We start from the raw sequence: 21,427 nt of genomic DNA, 5'->3' as shown, positions 1-21,427 counted from the left end.
TGTTGCACTTCAGGTAATTATAAACCTTCAATTTAAGGCCATTGAAGCAGTACCACCGTAGCGCTACTGTGGGCGGGACGATATCCTTGAAACACGACGTTGCGAAATTAAAGCACGTCGTGCTCAAGGGTCATACCGTCGTACTCAAGTACGTGAATATAACCCTTCCGATTTCATATAACACACACACACACACACACACACACACACACACAATTCGCCTCTCTCCCTCCCTGCCTCGTCTGGTCCTCCCCGACCTGATGATAACAGGTGATATGCACGTGGCTCTTGTGTTCCAGATGTGTCTCTTGGCACAACATGTCTCAACACGCGACAACCCTTGCGTCCTGATTGGTCTAGACTTGACTAGTTGAAGAAGTTCTCGTCTCCTGATTGGACGATAGCTAGCGTGTACGAAACCTTCAATATAAGCAGTAAATATGGCTTCCTTGAACAGAATGTTGAATATTCGACAATTTGTTCTAGTAATAGATTGTAGCAGTTATAATATAGATCTTTGGAAGACGTACATAAGTTTCATAAACAACTGAATATTGAATATTTATTTCATTAAGCGCCTTACGACTTAAGGCGACCATCAAATATGCATAATAAACTGATATATTAACATGCCCAAACCTCACAGAACCAGAGTCATTCATTACCAGAGAAGATGTAGTGAGAGAAGAGCAGGAAGGAAAACAGAACTGGCTGGGTTGGTTGCTCTTGTGACCAGTGACCTGTGCCCCCTCACGAGATACACACGTACTGGTAAACATACTAAAAAAAAAGTACAAGTGAAGCAGTAAATAGCTCTGCAAACTTTGTGATATTATTGTTTATAAGTACTGATTTACACACACACACACACACACACACACACACACACACACACACACACACACATGTTAAGACACATAAGGTCATAAGATACATATGGAAATATAAATGTATCCACATACACAGTTTCAGACAGAGAGATGTAACACACACAACAAAGTCACCCAGTCATGCATACAAACAAACACAGACGCAAACACATTTCGACATATTAAAAAACAAGCAAACACAAACATACAGACACACACCCATAAACATTGGTAGCTCTCGGCGTATGCCATCACAAAATGAAAAAAAAATGTATCCTGTGGTTGGTTTTACTGTAAAATGTAATTTGCGCCCACCTCATCTTTTGCAATGTAGATGTAATAGAGTTGATAGCTTCCAGAGTATGTGTGTGTACGTGTGTGTGAGAAAGAGATAGAGAGAGAGGGATATATAAATTATCAAGTAGATATTAACAAAAATAACATCAGCTGATGGCTAATGCTGCCTTATGGTATTGAAAAAATGAAAAAGAAATTGACCCACGGGGGTACCACCGTCAGTCATGAGACATGCAATCAGATACTGTCTTAATTTACCGATTGTGGCTCTTATCTGGTGATTGTGTGGGTCCTGGGGTATGTGACCCAGAGGCATGTCTCACGTGCCACTTCTGGATATATATATATATATATATATATATATATATATATATATATATATATATATATATATATATATATATATATATATATATATATTGTATAAAGGAACTTACAAAAGGCCGCCAGTAAAATATTTTTGAACGTGTTTGACGTGTAATATAAAAGTTTCGTGCCGGTGACCACTCGCAAGACGAAAGTTAAAGATAGTACTGGAATACGTATTTCCCTGGAACCTCTGCCTCTCACACCACCGAGGCAGGAAGACGGAGGAACCACTGAGCGTAAATCACCAGACCCAGTTAGTGGGTAGACTCTTGTTAGCGGTGATACCATTGGCGAACACTGACTGACTGATGCTTTGGCAGTAGTTTGTCGTGGAGTATCCTTCTTCCGTGTCCCGTCTTTCCCTCATCCTTTAACTCTTCCACTCTCAAGAGTTGGGTCTGCAGTCACCTCAGCAGCTGAGATTAATTACTTTTTGACCTCAGTATCACTCTTATTTTGTCCTCAGTATCACTCCTCTTATTTTGTCCTCTGTATCACTCCTCTTATTTTGACCTCAGTATCACTCCTCTTATTTCACCTCTCGATCAAGATGGCCACGAATGTGACCTACTCCATTTGTTTCTCCATGCCCTCAGAACTCACCAGTCACCATCATCTTCAACAACTCATCTCTCATCAACTTAAAAACAACTCCCTTCCTAAGTATCCCATTACCCAGCAACCTGACCGGTCCTCTCCCTCAATATAGCCATCACTTCATAGCCCATGTAAAACATTACATCTCCATCACTTCACCTCCTCCATCCCTCCGTGTTTATAATTTGATCTCCAACACAGTGTCTTACAGTCATCTTCACCACACCATGTATCACTAAACATCTGCAACGTTCTACCTTTAGGGCTCCATCTGAGTCACTACATCTCCCACATTATCTCTCCATCCCTAGTTTTCCGTCTCCACCACTCCGTCTCCCACATTCCACCGCCGGTGTCGTACGTCCAGCGTCGGAGGCAAGATGATCTGAGATCAGCTCTCCAGCTCCACCTCACCGACGCATCGTGGACACTTCAACTTCAGCTCTCCAGACGTCAAACTTCAGCTCTCCAGACGTCAAACTTTTCCCCCTAAAGTCTAAATTGGACTAAAAACTTGGACTGTCTAAGACTTCAAAGGAGGTCCTGTTTGAATGACAGAAGGTCGTGTTTGTTTAGTTTTGCCTATGCCTGTGGTGTGTGTGTATGAAGTAGAAGAGTGCGTGTGTCTGTCTTTGTACGTATATATGTGTATATTTGTATCTATGTATTCATACATTTATGTATGTACGTGCATTCTTACCTACTTGTCTTCTACGATTGTTGGTATGTTTCTGTGTGTGCATGAGTAAGTCTGTCTTCCATTGCCTGCGTGCATGTCTTAGCTGTGTGTGTGTGTGTGTGTGTGTGTGTGTGTGTGTGTGTGTGTGTGTGTGTGTGCCTGTGCTTGCTTCAGTGTGTATGATTGTGTTTCTGTACGAAGGTAAGGAAAATTACACGCATAATACTTTGATTAGAACACGGGATAATAGAGAGAAAGTTAGGAGTTTTGGACATGAGAAGGATGGAAGGTAAGAAGGGTAGATGGTAAGAGACGAAGTTAGGATGATGGATGCGTTGAGAGAGAGGGAGGGACGGAGGGAGGAAGGATCAGGCGGAAGGTCATCCATATCTGATTTTCATCAGCGTCTGACCAGGTAGATGTAATAAAGGTTGTATCGGCTCAGGTCAGTCCCCGCTGCTGGCAATATCCCAGCCACCTCCAGACGGCCCATCTCCCAGCATCTCACCTCCCCTTCACCAGTTCCCCCGGTATCATTTAACTTCCTCTTGATGTCATCTACTTACACGATGAGTCATATCTACCTCCCTCCGTATGCGACGTTTGTCCTTATAGCCATGAAATATAAGTTAGTATGAAGCAGATGACGTGATAGATAAAGATGTCGTCAAGCAAGGGCTGGTCCGTTCTCGCCCATACCTCTGTGTACCCTGAAATCAATCTGAAACTGGGGTGATAATGTCTCCTCCCCTCCCTCCCTCTCCCTTTCGTGAGTCAGATGATCAGCGCTCCATTCCTCACTGATGAGTACAGTGGGTAAGACTCAGTCACTCATCAGAATCATATCTTTCCAAGTGATGTAGATGATCATATCTCCCTCGTATACGATCATAAGGTACATCCTGCATAGCTCTGATCACAGTGTGCTAACCGTGGCTGCTGGTTGCGTTGTGGTCAGTTATCTGCCCTTGCCAGTCCCACTATCATCAGCCAACCCATCCATCCTATTTCAGTACCTCGGGACATACACAGTGGGTATAGTGTTCCCACATGATGGCTACCACTATACCACTGACTGACTGCTGTCTCCTCACTCCTCTGTCATCCAGCCTACATAAGAAACATGATGAACCAGGACTACTTCGCTGCTCCATGACCTCTATATGGAACCCCCTGCAGTGCCCAGGAAGTGAGCCACGTCTGACAGACCGAGTGGGCCACACGTCATAAAGTGTGATGATGTTGTATGGTTGTAGATCACAACTGCCAATCATGATTTCATCCCTCCCTTACTGTTGACAGCAGTGGTACCAACCCCTTTGTAATTGGATCAAAGATCATGTCCAAATCATAACTCTGTAATCAGTCAGTCGGTGATCATGCCGTCCACATTCCTCTATATAATCACAACATTAATCATATATCCTCTGGCGGACTTTTCATTAAACCCGACGATCAATGCCGTTATTAAACTTATTGGTCGTGTCATTCCCCTCAATTGGATTACAGGGTAATGAATATGCGTAATTAGTTTTGAATCTTCCCTTCTGTTGCAGGCAATTAGCTTTGCCCTGGCAACTCTATGCTGGTAAAGTTTGGATTAAGAGATGACTCGTAAACATTGTTGATGAATGTAAAGGCGTTTTCAGCTTGTGTTGCGATATGTTTTATTTATGTCTGTGTGCTGATATATGTCGGGCTTATTTGCATATGTGTATGCAAGTGTAATTATACGAGGATTGTTCGTGAGAATACTTGAAAATGTTTTAAAGTATGTGTGTGTGTGTGTGTGTGTGTGTGTGTGTGTGTGTGTGTGTGTGTGTAATTATTTGAATTATACTATACGGGAAGGGAGTCCTACACCCATGAGGCCCCATGTCTTGAACTTTCTCTACCATCATAACCCTTTTTAAACTTATGTATATTGTCTATTTTCGGTCTCATAATTCAATCTATTCATGTACTATTCTTATACTAAAAGATTCCTTTTATATGTCTTTTCTGACAGGTTTCTTGCTGTGTTATATCTTGTTCTGTTCCTGCACCTTTTGAAGAACTGTTCATTGTTATCGTTATCTGCCTAGTTTAAGAACCTAAGCATTATGATCAACTGATCCCTTACTCTTTTCTTCTCCCTTGTGGACAAAATTAAGGCCAGTAATTCCATTTTTCAGTTATTTTTCATTATTAACGGCAGTGTATCAGCGCAGAGCCACAGGAAGTCTAACAAGTTTTTAGAATACTAGAATATTTCCTGACCACAACACGCACCATAATTTCTTCCTACTTGATAGACGTTGAGCTGCCAGAACTAGGTCTAACATTTAATGTAAGGAGATGCCACAGTGTTACTATTCTCCAGCAGATAACTTCGTTATAAACCGTCAGGCTCCATGTTTTCTGTCCTTCCCATGTACTACCATGTACACGTACTCTCCCCGCCTTCCCTCCGCCCTCCTATTTTCCCTCCTGTACCATTCCCCTCCCCGCCCCGCCCCGCCGGCGGCGCCCAGCGGTGGTGGGGTTGTCGTATCGTCACGCCGGACTCAGACGGTGGGCAAAGTTGGCTGAGGACGAGCGTTTTATGGTCCCGGCTCGGGTGTGGCGCTCCTTGCAGGAGGGGCAAGTGGGAGGAGAGGAGGAGGAGGGAGAGAGAGAGAGAGAGAGAGAGAGAGAGAGAGAGAGAGAGAGAGAGAGAGAGAGAGAGAGAGAGAGAGAGAGAGAGAAGTGGAAGCAATATGCGGAGGAAGAGCAGGACGAATGGGACTAAGTAAGAGAGGAAGATTGTGAGGAAGAGAGCGCAAAGGGAGGACGCAGTGGGAAAGTAAAGGAGAAAGATGGAGGTCAGAGGAGGATCACTGTTGGAGGAGTGTTGGAGGAACGTCAACAACACGAATGAGGGAGTTGCACCGTAGAGGGAAGCGGAGGGAAGGGAGGGAGGGAAGGAGGTCATGCCTCTGACGGAGGGTTGACCTGGGTGACACCCAGACGAGGGGACATCTCGCGCAGCCAGGGAGGGAGACAGAAGGGTAGATGAGGCGGAAACATGTGATGACGCAGGGAGACAAAAATGACTTACGCTAGGCGTACTGCTATCCTCCCTCCACCGTGCTCTGTGTTACGTCGCTACACGACGCACGGAGCCAGACTTATTCAGGGTGGGGACTAGGGTTGGAAAGATCCTGAGGTGGAGATATGAGGTTAGACAGATGTCAAGGGTGAGGATATGAGACCAGAAAAGATAGTATGTCTATATTCTGGGATGGGGAAGAAGCGAGATCCACTCTGTGATGGAACTAGCTAGTGAAGGGATGTTCAGGAGCGTTTCAAGAACAACACAATGAAGAAAAGACGATTTAAAAGGAACTTTCGTCCTTCTCTGTATTTGACTTGTTATGAAATTAGGCTAAATAACCTTTGAATTTTGAAAACCACTAAATACAATAACACCCATACATGTAAGACGAGGTTTAGATTTTGTAGAATAGTTTTCCTTTGGAAGATTTATGACAAAATATTCTCGAGAGCAAGTAGAAATCAAGGAGTGACCCAAACGCCTTCCCGAATATTATATCCCAGTAACAAAATGTTTATCGGTAGAGAGATGTACGTCGATCTATGCAATCAATACATATGTATACGAAAGTCTTTCATTCTGTTTGCATATACTTGATATAATATGTTTTGATATGTTTGCCGAGCCTGTTTAGTGTAACGTATAAAACATCATTATCATGGAGTATCAATCGGTAGTGATGTAATTATTACATCTGATTATCACAGTTGGCGATGCTTCAATAAGAATTTCAGATGAATGTAACTAAACGTGTATATGGTTACAAAATCTCTCTCTCTCTCTCTCTCTCTCTCTCTCTCTCTCTCTCTCACACACATGCATACAAACATAGGAGTAAAGACATGGCGTATATATATATATATATATATATATATATATATATATATATATATATATATATATATATATATATATATATATATATATATATATATATATATATATATATATATATATATATATATACTGGATTGAGACGGGGCTAGCACGAGTGTAAAACTCTGTCCCCGTAACACACAAATTAGTAATCGCACGCACACTCACGTATGCACGCATTCACGCGTGTAGATGCCTATTCATAGACAGATTCAAATCTGACCCAAAAAGATACGAGATATGTTCTCCTGGTCTCCCGAATTTCAGCTGGTATGATCCGGAGCAGGCCGAACCTACCCAGGTGTAGCGGCAAAGCTAAAGCGATCTCTCGTATCGGACAGACGTGTTCACAGGAGGCCAGAAATGTGAAATTCATAGCATTACAGTCGCTCTCGACGGGAAAGGGAAATTAGCGATTTATCTGTCCGAAATCCATTTTTAATACCTCACTTTTTTCAGATTTAATGACATTCACATACTGGAATTTCTCTGAAGCGACGGTTTTCGGATGACGAATAGATGGAATAAGAGGAACAGTATATATATTAAAGGTAAAAGAGAAGGTCAGAGGGTTAAAGACAGAGTAAAAAGAGTAAATGAGAGATATAAAGAGCGAGAAGACTAATGGACTAAGGGTTAGACGGACTGAGAGAAAATTAAGAAATGATGATGAAAGGAGGGAGAGAGTTATAAGAAAATGATAAATATTGGAATGAATTATTTCATCTGATAATTAGATAAAAAGGAAATTAAAGCCAGAAATATAACAAAGGAGAAAAGAAACATTAGAAGACAAATATACTTCTAATTAAGGATGGAATGTCAAGATTATCGATAACAAATGAAGATCATCTGGAGATGAAGGGAGGAATGATTTAAAAGGAAAATTAGGGTTTATTCTAAAGAGACAAAGGGAGAAAATATTGTCGTTTAACTTCACCGTTTAACCTGATCGTTTAACCTCTCGTTTAACCTCGCCTGGGGATGAAATACAGAGACATCAAATGGAGGAAACGGGAACTCAGTTAAAAAGATGAGGAAGGGAAATAACGAAGAGGGAAGTAGAGGAGAGAAAGTGTGTGGAAACAAAGATGCCTTTGGGCGTGTGCTTTAGGGCCATAAAGTCAGGGAATGGGTAAGGGACATGACGCCAGGGTAAAGTTTTGGCCCTGATGTGCTGGACGATCTGTTGGTCTTGGCCATGACCCACACTGAGGCCAGGGAGACAGACAGGGAAAAGAAAGAGGCGAAGTCTGATAACGAGAAGGAAAGAGATAGACGGGGTTAAGAAGATAATGATAATGATAAATGAAGAAAGAAAATACGGGATGAATTGACTAATGATAATGAGAAATATAATGAGAGGAAGAAAGAGTAAACAAATAGAAAGACATACATCCATGTATTATATATATATATATATATATATATATATATATATATATATATATATATATATATATATATATATATATATAGATAGATAGAGAGAGAGAGAGAGAGAGAGAGAGAGAGAGAGAGAGAGAGAGAGAGAGAGAGAGAGAGAGAGAGAGAGAGAGAGAGAGAGATAGATTAACTAAAACACGAGAATATAGACAGTAAAAAAGGAGGATAAATGATATAAAATGACCGTATAAATCAACCATCTGACACAGTTACACACAAACCAAAATTCCGGTCTGCCGGCCGGGATAAAATATTACAGAAGACTCCTTATATAAGATGGGAAAGAGACGCCCCAGAAACCGTGCCTCCCTTAAAACAATGCCACACAAAAGGCAAAGGCTGCGCAAATTTTGAGGAAATAATAAAGGAGAATAATGGAGGCGTTTGTTAGATACTAACGAGGAAAAACGTGGAGGAAGCAATAAAAATTACCTTCCATTTCGCTGTCTCCTGTGCCTCCGTAACTTGGCATTATCCTGCTCTCATAATGGAACTTTATACCTAATCTCCTCTTATTCTGATTACAGCATCTCCCGCACCCTCCCCAGGCCGGCACCCCTCTCTCTCTCTCTCTCTCTCTCTCTCTCTCTCTCTCTCTCTCTCTCTCTCTCTCTCTCTCTCTCTCTCTCTCTCTCTCTCTCTCTCTCTCTCTCCCTCCCTCCCTCCCTCCCTCCCTCCCTCCCTCAGCAGCATCACGTCCAGCAGCCGTTCTGTCCCCACCACTGTGGTGAGGGGGAAATCATCACCTCTTGCCTCTTCTTTACCAGCGTGTGTGACTGTGGCTTATGATAACACATGTTCCATGTTTCGTAGTGCGGTAACATTTCCTACTGCTACTTGGAGTAATGTTTGCTATACTGTATGGATGTATTTAATCGGGGCTCCTGTAGTTTTGAGGCATCTGCACTCCACAAAGGAGCAGGGAAATGACGAACTGCTTTTCGAGTGCGATGTTCCTCAACTCTACGTCCATTGACGATGATGCAGTCTCACTGAAGCTGATTTCTTACTTGCGGTGTAACTACGTACAGTCGGAGTCCGGTAACACCCTTCTGGATTTAGTCATACATATTCAAAGGCTTTGTCCGCAATTATGTATTTACACGAACAAAAACAATGCATTCGCTTATGATTATGAAGACAAAATGATCCTGCAGAACACGACGTATATGATGAGGTGAGAGACAGAAGGATAAGACTTAAAGAAATTTGATAAAAACTGTGAACATTGGTCTTCAAAAATTAGAAACAGATGCGGAAAGATTGAATGTGAATAACATGATATTAGAGATATATAAAAGTGTTTATATTTGGCTTTTGTTGTACAGTTAAGATGGAACTTGTTTAATTGTAAGCGGGTCATCCGCAAAACTACTCTTCCCTTATATAGGAGGATATTGACCACAAATCTTTACTCATGTTCATATGGCCTACATGCAGTTGTAATTCTTGTGTCTAAAAACGAAACTGTATATTTGTATTGCGCTGGCAGATGAAAGATGGATGTGCCATATCATTTCATTTGTTATTTGTATGTGATACGCCTTAGCAGTAAGTGTAAAAACGCAGAAATTAGAGTGGATGAAATACTCGTAAAGTTATGTAAAACGGATTTAATCTTGTGGTGTTTCATCTCACACCGTAAAGGAAGGTAAAGAAGTATTAAAGGAATCGAAAATGCAGATGCTACCCTTTCAAATCCCATTTTCTTTGGACCGGTTGCCTTATAAAGTAGATCTCTCAGCTTCTGGTAGACTGAGTGCCCTCCACTGCTTCAGGACTCAGATCACTCCCAGCTGTTTTACCAGCGATAGCTAACGATCACATGGAAATCAGAAATTGCCTCTTTGACTAAGAAATTAGAGATATTATATGAATATCGGAGAGAAATTAGTGATGTAATATGAAACCGAGAACATATTAGAATATTTATTTCACAGGAAAAGAGAGTTAAGATATTTACTCTACAAGGGAGTAAGAGAAAGTATTAATTTCACAAGGACACGAAGAGTAGAATATCAACTTCATATAAAAAAAAGATGTTAGACAGTATCATGTTTAGAAAGAGAATACAGATGGAATATTAACTTTCAGAGGAAATAAGAGACAGAATATCAACACCCGGCTGTATCCATTTACCAGATCGCTGTGAAAAACTTCAGGTCACATTCCTGTGTGTCTGATCCATGGAAAATGTTAAAGAGTTGTATTCCGCCGACCGCCATCCTTGTAAGAAAATAAAATAACAGTTACAATTACACTGTGTTACTTCCTCTACCATAACAATTACAGGAAGTGTTGATAACAGGGTACTTGAGAGTTCCCCCAGCACACACGGTTAACCATTACAGTTAGGAAGAAAATTAAACAGTGTTTAGCGCCACTGGAAAACATGCGTTTCTTTTCTTTCCGAAGTGAGGTTTCCCCAGGGGCTTGGGACATGGCTGGCTGGATCAGGCTGTTGAGCTGTTCCGGAAAGAAATTAAACTTTTGAACTGTTACCTGTGAAGATGTGGACATATTACAGAACACAAGAGTTTGGTGATGTATGGTGTAACGTTAAACTCCTGATGGATGTGTTTTGTGATGCAGTGTCTGTGTATACTTAGTATAGAACTCTACTACTTAGACTGTAGTGGTTGTAGTGAAACACTGAACCTGTTGGATATATCGCTCAATATGCGCTGTAGAAAAATGACGTGGGCGACTTCCTCTCTGCCCCAGGAGCCCCTTCTATGGGGCTCCTGGGGCAGAAAAGTTGTCAAATAACTTTTGTCCTCCCTGAACCGAAATATGCATAATGACTGCAGATAGCACAGCTTGCCTCTGGAGATATATAATGATATAGTTTTAGTCGATATAGTTTTAGTCATAAAACCTTTATTTGTCTGACTATACACAGACAAAGCGCCTCTGTGAACGCACGGGTGAAAGTAACATGGCTCTGGGTATGTAGACGGTACAGTGCACAGTGAGATGGGCCCAAGTGAGCCCAAGGACCAAAGAGAACCATCGTCTCGTCACAAAGAGAGGAAGAACATCGACGTCATTGGCGTAATACAAAGCAAAGTAACGTCGGATGTGCCCATACAAAGTTCTTTGAGAACAAGACAACCTTGGTAACGCTACAACCATTACAATGAAGAGTGGAAACAGATGATTTCTTAAGGTATGCAGTCTGTAGGATAAAGATGATTGAACAGTGATACAGAGGAGGGTTATGGTACAGTAAATGCAGAATATGTGATAAACACGATAGATTGGTAATGGCGGTTACCCGAGACAAGATGAATGATACAAAGTAATACAAACAGCAACAGATCACTGGATCCCTTCGATGTTGTTTGTAATAGTGGAAAGATGCCAGAAACTCGCAGATTACAGGACAGGATAGCTCAGGACATAGCATACTTTGGGTACATAAACATCACAAACTATACAGCATTACAGTTTATAGCCTTGCCTATCTGTTGTAGTGTTCATCCCAATCATAACAAACTATATGCACACGAACAGAATATCTGTGGAACTCACAGCAATACATGGTGAATATTTCTTGAAGATTAAACTACACACTAGATCCGTGTTTCGTCTTTCTTCCAGTCTTTCGCTGTTTACATACTCGAACACCAACAACAGAGCCCAAGCATTCCAGCATTGTGATGGTCGGAGAAGAATGTGCGCCATACCGTCTTTCGTTCATCATACGATTGAGAACTGTATTCACTGGTACAGTGCGTTCTCTGGGGCGTCCAGGAATGACTTAACTCCTCAAGCATCCCTGAGGGAAAGTAACCCAATGGGATAAGAACAGGTGAGTCAGGAGGTCAATTGAAACGACCCCCTTGACCGAAACCTGAGCTGTACTGCCTAGGGCGCCCTACCCTTGACCTGAGCTTAAAAAAACAGTCTTTTGTGTTCTGAGAAATATATGTTGGGTAACCGTGACTAATATATGAGAGGTAAATCTTCAGAACTGTGCAATACAATAATCAGCAAATATTAAAGAGAAGAAAATACCTTTTTTGCAACATTTTGGGAGGAATAGATTAGACCATTTGACAGGATTGTCAAAAAGTATGCAGTAAGTATTAACAGTTAGAAGCATATGTCCTATTATCAGATATTATGTGCGGTTTACACACACACACACACATACACACACACATATAAAAATGTATGACTTGCTTCATACACACTTTTATCTTCATATATTGAGCCTGTGTTTCTGCTAGGCATTTCTTGCAGTACTGCATCCTAGCATCTCCATTTCAAATGAACAATCCTAGGCATTCATTATAATCATATTTCTTCATAACATTGATTCTAGACTGAACGTTTATATTATACCCTGTTCCTATTCCCTCTACAGGATCCTTCTTTTCTCTCTAAAGATATTGTTCTCAATTATCAATAATTCTTTAATCTTAGATGTTTATCTTTCATCAATGATATCTCTCTCCTCAGTCTTATTTTCACCCTCTTGTATGACTTTGTTTTCTAGACTATTTTCTTTCTTTTCTCCTTATTTTCTTCCATCTGTTTGTTATCCCCTCACGAACTAGCCCCTCTGCCTGCCCCTCCCCCACTAGTGGCACGGCTCGGCACCCCCGGAGCAGGTCAGGGGTGCCTGCTGTTCCACGGTTTAATTCGTTAGTCTGAGCCGCGTAACAAGGGTTTTAACCCATGAAACTCAGGGATATTTTTAGTGCAGGATCAGCCAGGGTGTGAGCTGGTGTTGCCATAGCTACGGCTGCCAGGGGCAAATGGAGCAGAAGAAATATGCTATCTGGCAAGACGTTTCTGCTTGAGAACATTTTTTTTTAAGAGTTAATCTGCTGAAGGAGACGTAAACAAAGATAGAGACATGAGAAAATTACTTTTTTTAAGGCAGGTTTTTCCATTTCTCTCCAAAATTCTTAGAATGATTTTTCTTCTTTCGTGTTTTCTCTCTCATTAACCTTCTTCACGTTTCAGTAAGACCCGGCCTCGATGTCGACTTTTTCCTGTGACTCAAACCTTCAGCATGATAAAAAAAAAAAAAAAGATCCCTCATTCTCTCCCAATCAGAACTGTACAAAGTGTCTTAGTTTTGCATATGATATCAGGAAATTATAGTATTTTCACTACCAGTCATATTTCAGATGGAATATATATTTTTGCACCGCTGTGGTGTGATAATTCTAGACTTACATAATGCTAATATAATCACTCTGCCTCACCATTTTATCTCGATCTGCCAGATGGTATTTCATTTAACATTTTTATTTTGTCAACCCAAGTAAGCTTCTGTCACGATGATCATGTTACAGCAAGCTTAATGGAAGCTTGCCAGGGTTACAACGCGTGACAACACTGTCTTACAACCGCGTCGGGAGGAAGATATAAGAACTCTCGATCCATGAAGGAAATCCACGCCATGTGCGTCAAGCTGTTTACTGGTGGTGTATAGTGACCTGTAGTGCGTGAGATGGGAGAGGAGGAATAGAAAACGGGACAGAATAAGAAGGGAGACAGAAATTTTTTGAAAAGAGAGAGAGAGAGGAGAGAGAGAGAGAGAGAGAGAGAGAGAGAGAGAGAGAGAGAGAGAGAGAGAGAGAGAGAGAGAGATGAATAAAATGAGTGGGAAAAAGTCTCATGAAAGTGTAAACGAATACTAGACGTGGGTATGGATGGAGAAGGAGATCATAAGTTAATGGAGATGAGAGGATGAGGAAGAGACAAAAAATGAAAGGAATTGAGGATAAAGAAATGAAGAGAAGGGTAAAAAAGAAAACGAGATGAAAGGCGAGGCGGAATGAAAGTACAATAAGAGCAATGGGGTGCGGGAGGGCATGAAATTGAACAGAAAAACTTTTAGTCACAGGCAGGGAGTACAGAGGAATTATGAAAGGAACCAGAGACATGAACGATAGATGAGGAGAGAGGGAGATACTAGAATGGAAAAGAGGAAGAAGAGAACAATAGAATGATGCGACGAGGATACACATGATTAGCTAAATATGGATAGAGAGAGAATGAAATGCATTGTGATTGGGCACGTTATCCCTGTGGATAAGGGAGAAATAATATTGCCCACGTATGTCGTACGCTTCGTAAAAGGCGACCAAGAGGAGAGAGAAAGGGTGACAAGAAATCCTCCCCTTTCTGTATCATCACCTTCTAAAAGTAGAAATAAAAGAGGCGAAGGGAAGATTTTTCCTCCTGGTCAGGCAAATACTTGTGATATATAATGCTTGGATGAAGCGAGACTAAGGCGGATATCAAGTAATTCAGGGTTCATTACTTCCGGTATTGTATGGGTCATTAACTGTTAATGGTTTGGATTATTCAGCCAACACATACTAATCGCTTGTCTCTCTCTCTCTCTTCTCTCCTTTCATACGAGGAAATGTTTCGCTGCGCGTCAAAGATATAAACTTTGTTCAAAAACGTTTTATTTTCTTGGAGTACTGATCGTCTCGCTCTGTTTCTGATCTGCACTATCACAAACAACCTCGAAGGAGCCCAGTTGTGTGTTTGTTGTCCTTTATATTCCTTTGTATTCTCATGCAATATATTATGACAATGAAATCTGCATACCCAAGAGACAAATGAAATACCCCTTCCAGAAGCAAAGCCATAAGTGGATACAAGTTTTCATACCGTTTGTATGTCATCGTTGTGTTTTGCAGGCTGGTCTTGTATTCCTTTCGTCCCACATATTCTTTACAAAAAACATTTCCACTTGGGGAACTCATGTTGCCAACTTTTAACTCCCTCTTCTTAAACTTTCGACACATGTTATAAATCTATTTTCTGAAGCAAGATTTTGCGAGTTCTGCGTTTACATCGTCACGCGCGATGCATCCAACTTCAGACGTGTCCGGGGGAAGAAGGAAGGATTACGTGCATCATCTTGGGGAATCCAGGTTACGAGGATATACTAAGGAGCAGAAACTATATAGTGTATAATATACAGAAGAAATCAGTACATGGTTATCAAATGTATTAAATGTTATTGAGTCACATTTACCTAGTATCATTTCTTACTGATTAGATATCTTTCAGCTTGACGTCATCGGTTGTTCCTGTATTTTGTAACGTGTTTCTAGTAATCCTGCAGAGCTCCACAGGATAGCCAGTGAGTCTCCCATGGATTGGTGGGACAGTCAGTGAGGCAGGATATAAGTCCTTCACTGGTTCAGACTTCAGTGTCCTTGACTCCTTTGTTCCTTTGCCTGGGAACACTGATGTTCTCACATAGCCAGTTCACGTTGAAGGTCGTCTTTAACAATATAAGCTCTACGATCGAGAACGCTAACTACTTGGAAATATAGGAGGCAAGCTAGTGTTATACAGTAATTATTCACAATTGGATATACTTCTTTTTGGAAGCCATTGTCTCCGTCTGCTTTGACAGGATATCATGAAAGCATTCTCGCCATGTGGCTTCAAAAGCCACTCATCTGCTGGCCATCATTGGCCACTGCTTTGTCCACGTTGACTGACTGGGGCCTCTCCGACCTGTGGCAGTGTTCATTATTGAATCACCTTGTCGTTAGCCGAGTTCAAAGGGATCAACGTATGTCAGTAGCCCATTTTCCCCCGTCATCCCATTTTCGCTGATACATGTATCGAAAAAAAATTGAAGGATTACCAATCTTCCTCATATGGAATAATGTCAATAGTTCGCTAGTCATTTCGTAGTTTATTTTTTACAGTCGTTATATAAAAATGTTTTTTTGGATATGTTCCGAAGAGTGTGAATGGATATCATAAAAACTGTATTAAGAATAATTATTGCCGGGAGCCACATTGCTACTAACTGGATATTCTGACAACAAGGATGAAGTCATCAGAAACCAAATTCGAGAGGTTTTTACCCCGAGTCACTCCCATATGACCAAACCACTTTTATGGGTTCAGTTTCTCCTCTGTGATCCTTAATCAACTTTCGCTTTTACGTCCACGTATCTCTAGACTTCTTCCTTTTTATTACATCCACATACACATTACACTTCATCTTCCTCTGTATTGTCTTGTCTTAATCCATATCGATTTGGAACTTAGGTTAGGTTAGGTTAGGTTAGAAACTTGGTTACTGTTAAATCTATCCAGCAAATTACTTCGTCGTAGTCCATCAAGTCTGTTATCTGGTTTTCCCATGTTCTCCCATGACCTACATTTATTCCAGTTTCTTACTCCATATTTTTATTCAGTATCACTGTGCATCGTTCTCATTCTCATTCTTTCTTCCTTCATTCATCGTTACTAACTCAGCTCCCTCCTCTTCCTTCTGACATATTTTTTCTTCCCTGATTTCTGATTATTCTTCACATCCTTCCTTACATTTTTACTTTACCCCTATCTTTGCTATCCTTCTTTACTCCACATTCTCTCTTCCTTTATATACCATTCTCATTTTTGTCTTTCCTTCTGTCTTCTTTCTTTCACTCCTTAACTGTAAAGGTTATATTCACCCGCATCCTACAAGGCCCCAGATGGTCTGACGTCAAGCAAAGACACTGTTTATTGATAATTACCCATCGGAACAGCCTTGTCCCTCGCTGTAACATTCTGGAAGCAGCTGGCATGGCTGTCCATTTGGACCCGGTTCATTTTGGTTCGACCTGGGTCCTCAACTCGATCTCATTTGACCAGGTTCATTCCATCTCTACCAGTTCAAACCTTCTTTTTTTTTTTTCCAGCCATGTCGACTGAATTCCATCGTGATCATTGCTTACTAGTTTAGCCTGAGTCGATGTGATTACAACTGGTCTGCTTAAGCGCCAGCAAGTCTGCCCATTTCATACGAGTTTCATCCAGTTTCGAGCCTTGATCGACCGGTGTTCCACTCGATCGACCGGTTCACCTCATCTACGAACTGCCAGGCCTGCTTATTGACATTCATATCCCAGATAAGGTCATTTAGAAGACAAATGATCATGGGCCCCATCCATTCCCATAACTGCCCCTTTCCCTTTTCGATTACTTCTACCATTTCCTCTCGCCTTCCTATACATCTTTTTTCTTTTCTACTTTGCTTTGCTTGTATAGTAGTCTCTGACGCCACTGTATAGTTGCATTTCTCTCTCTCTCTCTCTCTCTCTCTCTCTCTCTCTCTCTCTCTCTCTCTCTCTCTCTCTCTCTCTCTCTCTCTCTCTCTCTCTCTCTAACTTTATGACAGGCCAAGGTGTATATATGTATATGTCTGGGTATGTATGTATACGTTGAAATGTACAGGTGTGTATATACTTGTGTATGTGGGTGGGTTGGGCCATTCTTTCGTCTGTTTCCTTGCGCTACCTTGCGCTAACGCGGGAGACAGCGACAAAATATAATACAATATATATATATATATACATATATATATATATATATATATATATATATATATATATATATATATATATATATATATATATATATATATATATATATATATATATATATATATAAGGCCGATGCAAAGTCATGATGTATCTCATGAGTTGACTGGTTATTTGAGGTATTTTCTGCACATAAAAACAAAGTTCTTTACACAGATTTTTTCAAGCATATGCTTCATAATCATTCATGAAGATAACATTCTTTACACTGCTATGTAGCTCTGCACTTCGTAAGAAGAAGCTGCAATGTTACCCAGGAATCATAACTCCTGTAGGTACATTTTTCTGTGACCTTCGACCCGGAAAGGAGGTAATGTAGCGGAAAAATCATGGAGCAAACGAGAGCGAGAGAGAGAGGAAAAAAAAAGTGCGTTTAATTTCCCCTCCTCCTTCTAGTAATATGAGACTAATTGTTCGTTCTCTCTATTTACTGGGACGAGAGGAAGGGGTCAGGAAGAGGCGAATTGAAGTGGAAAATGAGGAGGAAGTGCTGGGAAAGCTGGAAGCTGTGAGGAGAGAGTTGTCACAAAGCAAGAGAAAGTAGGAGGTGGATAAATATTCTCACATCTTTTTGTAACCGGAAAGACCACTGTAACTGGGGCTACAAGTAGCAGATACAGAACCTCTAAATAGAGGTCACAGTGAATTAATACAGTGATTATTTTGAAAAATATATACTTTCTTGTAATTTGTAAAAGTAAACAAAAGTGTGTAACATAACTACTCATTATGGAGACAGGCATAACAGACAAATGTTTCCTGTTTTACAGCTTTTCTCTGAGGCAAATGATTAACATGGCAGATGGGTTTGTGTGAGTTTTCTTTAGTTTTCAGATATGATTAATTAATTACTTCGACATTCCCGTCCGTATCCTGCTGACATCTTTATACATCCAGGTCCAGGGTCTCTGGGTGTAAAGGTAGGTTCTTGATATATAACTGGATCGAGAGGTCACAAGAAGAGAAGAATTCTGGAAGAGTTTGTTGGAGGCTCTTCCTGGTAGTGTTGACTGAAAGGACGGGTTTTAAGAACTGAAGAATTTGAGAGGGGTTTATTGACGGCTTCTTTGGAGTCCAGTAATCAAGAGACGGTAAGGAAATAGGTGATCAGATCCTCGAGCTTAAACCCAGCTACTACAATGTTTTGAAGTTTATTGCTTTTTTTTTCTCGTGTGCATATCCTAATATCGTCGACCTGCTGGTGTGGAAATACCTACAGATCTCTCTCTCTCTCCACCTGCAGCAGCCCGAGTAATTCAAGACATGGTGCCTGCAGATTTTTGTACCATTTTTATTCTCGTGTTAAGACACCAGAAAAATTATATCTTTTCGCAGGTGATCGTTCGTCTCTGGAAGAGAGGGAATAAGAATTACATCTGGCAATAGTTAAGGAATATTTCTACAAGTTTATGTAAACATTTGAGAGGACTGGATGTTAATGTATCGTTGAAATATAAAGTTATGATCCACTCCAGTAGAAATATGAGTTCTTTTCGAGTTATAATTTCTTTCTGTTGGTATAAAAGAAATATTTTTCACATTTTGAGGACATTATATCTTCATTATAAAACACAAGAGTTCATGTGGATAGATTTAGATTAAATTCAACATATTCATTTGTCAGTTGTATATACAGACATGGTGGATAGAATTCTATTTTTCTGAACGAGAAAGGAAAAGAAATTCAATTCTCCTGCCTTGCCAGAGGGGTGTTAAGTTATCCTGGGGTTGGGAGGTGTACTTGTGGTGTGGTCTGAACCGAAGCCCTGGACCTGGGTACCAGCAAGACCGCGGAGTGGTGTTGAATGTCGTCCAGGCTCGCTCTCTTTCTCTTCCCCTTTGGCCTTATCCCTGTCTTCCTCGCCCTTCCTTTATTGTAGCCCTGAGGTCGCTTTTATTTTGCTCCCTCTGCTGTATGCCCGAGATTGCCTTACTTTGCTGTCTTTGTTGTAGTCCTGAGATTGCTCTTGCATTCTTGTCTTTAGTTACTGTGTTCCAGAAGTTCGGGATCTGGATATGCTGACTGGAAGTAGTCGCTAGTTTAGTTATATACTTCGATGTGTACATAGGTATTCATATGTACTAATGTTTGTTTTGTGTTTATACATATGTGGGTGGTGTATGTGTGTGTGTGTGTGTGTGTGTGTGTGTGTGTTTGTCTAGGAGCATGTTGTGCCTTTGCATATATGTGTATTTGTGTTTATGTTCATGTATGTACCAGATTTTATGTTTGCCCTGGAGTACATGAAGTCATACATGGATGTTTATGCTTGCACGTACGTATGTCTGACCATTATTATACTGGATGAAGAACATTGATGAGTTATACATAGATGATGATGATGATGATGAAGAGTACGTATATAAAGATGATCAATGTTAGTGTCCTCGCACAAACATCTTTCGTTTTTTAGTGTCGGCACCACAGAGACATCTCCCCAAGTATCATGTTTGTCATATTGTAATGAAATGAGGGAAATCTCGCTCATAATCCTCCCAAGTCTTTCATATTGTCATATCACCAGTGTTGTTTGTTTTCTGCCTTCGATCTCCCCAGCAGAAGGACACTGCTCCTTGAGCACTTACCAGAGACGTCAGATGTGTCTGGACAACTGTAGTCTTAACATTGTTGTGTACCCGCATTTAACATGTTCATCTGAGGATCTGAAGTTATAAAACAGCTTATATGTACCTTGGGATGTCACATATGTGACTGAGATAGTGGAGATGTGCGTCTTTATCAGAGATTAATCTGAAGTTCTCTATTGTGCATCTCTCCTCCTCGGCTTGAATAAACCTTTTTTTCTTCTTGTTAAGGAGTCATAATGAAAACTTAGGAATTTTTCACTGTTGTTGTTGCTTTACAAAGTGTTGATTTTCGCCAGCGTAAAAGAATAGGAAATTAAGTTTTGCACAACAGTGAGCTGGTTATGCTAAATTGACTCGCAAACATTTGCCCAGTGTGTCAGTACTTTGTTAAAAATTATCTATATGTGAAATGCTGACACGTTTGTCTAACTATACATATCGAATTACCGTACAGAATTCCTGTTAATCTTTATATTTTTGATGACAACAAAACTTGAAGCTAAACATGAAACTAATTAAAATTAGAACTGGAAATTTGATAGATGAAATGATACTAGAAAATGCATACTAGAACGATTTATTGCATTACACATTCTTACATTGATGTCCTGATCATCAATAACACTCTCCACTACAAGTAATATTCTCTCTCTCTCTCTCTCTCTCTCTCTCTCTCTCTCTCTCTCTCTCTCTCTCTCTCTCTCTCTCTCTCTCTCTCTCTCTCTCTCTCTCTCTCCTGCATATGATCATGGACTTTCCAATTTGAACCGAGTTCTTCATATATAGTTACTGTATATGTCGCTATAACCAAGCAGTTCCGAAGCTAGAAATCTTTCTCGTCTCTATGTTTGATATTACTGCGGTTAATATGAAAAATGAACCATAAGGAATGTGATTGATTACTGTCACATGTCGCTTTATTACACACACACTTCTGCCAAATTGCAAAAAAAAAAGAAAAAATGAATAAATCTATTCCTCTAATTAGATACTCATAAATTACTGGTAGTTTGAAGCATCATGTGTGTAAACTGTAGCTATAGATATACATCACAGCTGACAAATTAAGAAGTTTCTGTATAGTGTATTCTGCTCATAGCCTCAGAATAAAGACAATAAGAAAACTAACCAGATCATCATTACATGACTTGAAGAAACCTAGAAACAACTTCAGGTAGGCTGCAGTTCATGAAATGAGAAGTACCTCTTACTATACCATCTTGTCTCCGTCTATGTAGGTTGCTAGTGTATAATTTGC

This window comes from Panulirus ornatus, chromosome 53, assembly GCF_036320965.1.
Source record: "Panulirus ornatus isolate Po-2019 chromosome 53, ASM3632096v1, whole genome shotgun sequence".
Lineage (NCBI taxonomy): Eukaryota > Metazoa > Arthropoda > Malacostraca > Decapoda > Palinuridae > Panulirus > Panulirus ornatus.
The sequence above is the reverse complement of the archived record's forward strand: the minus strand, read 5'-3'. Positions refer to the sequence as shown.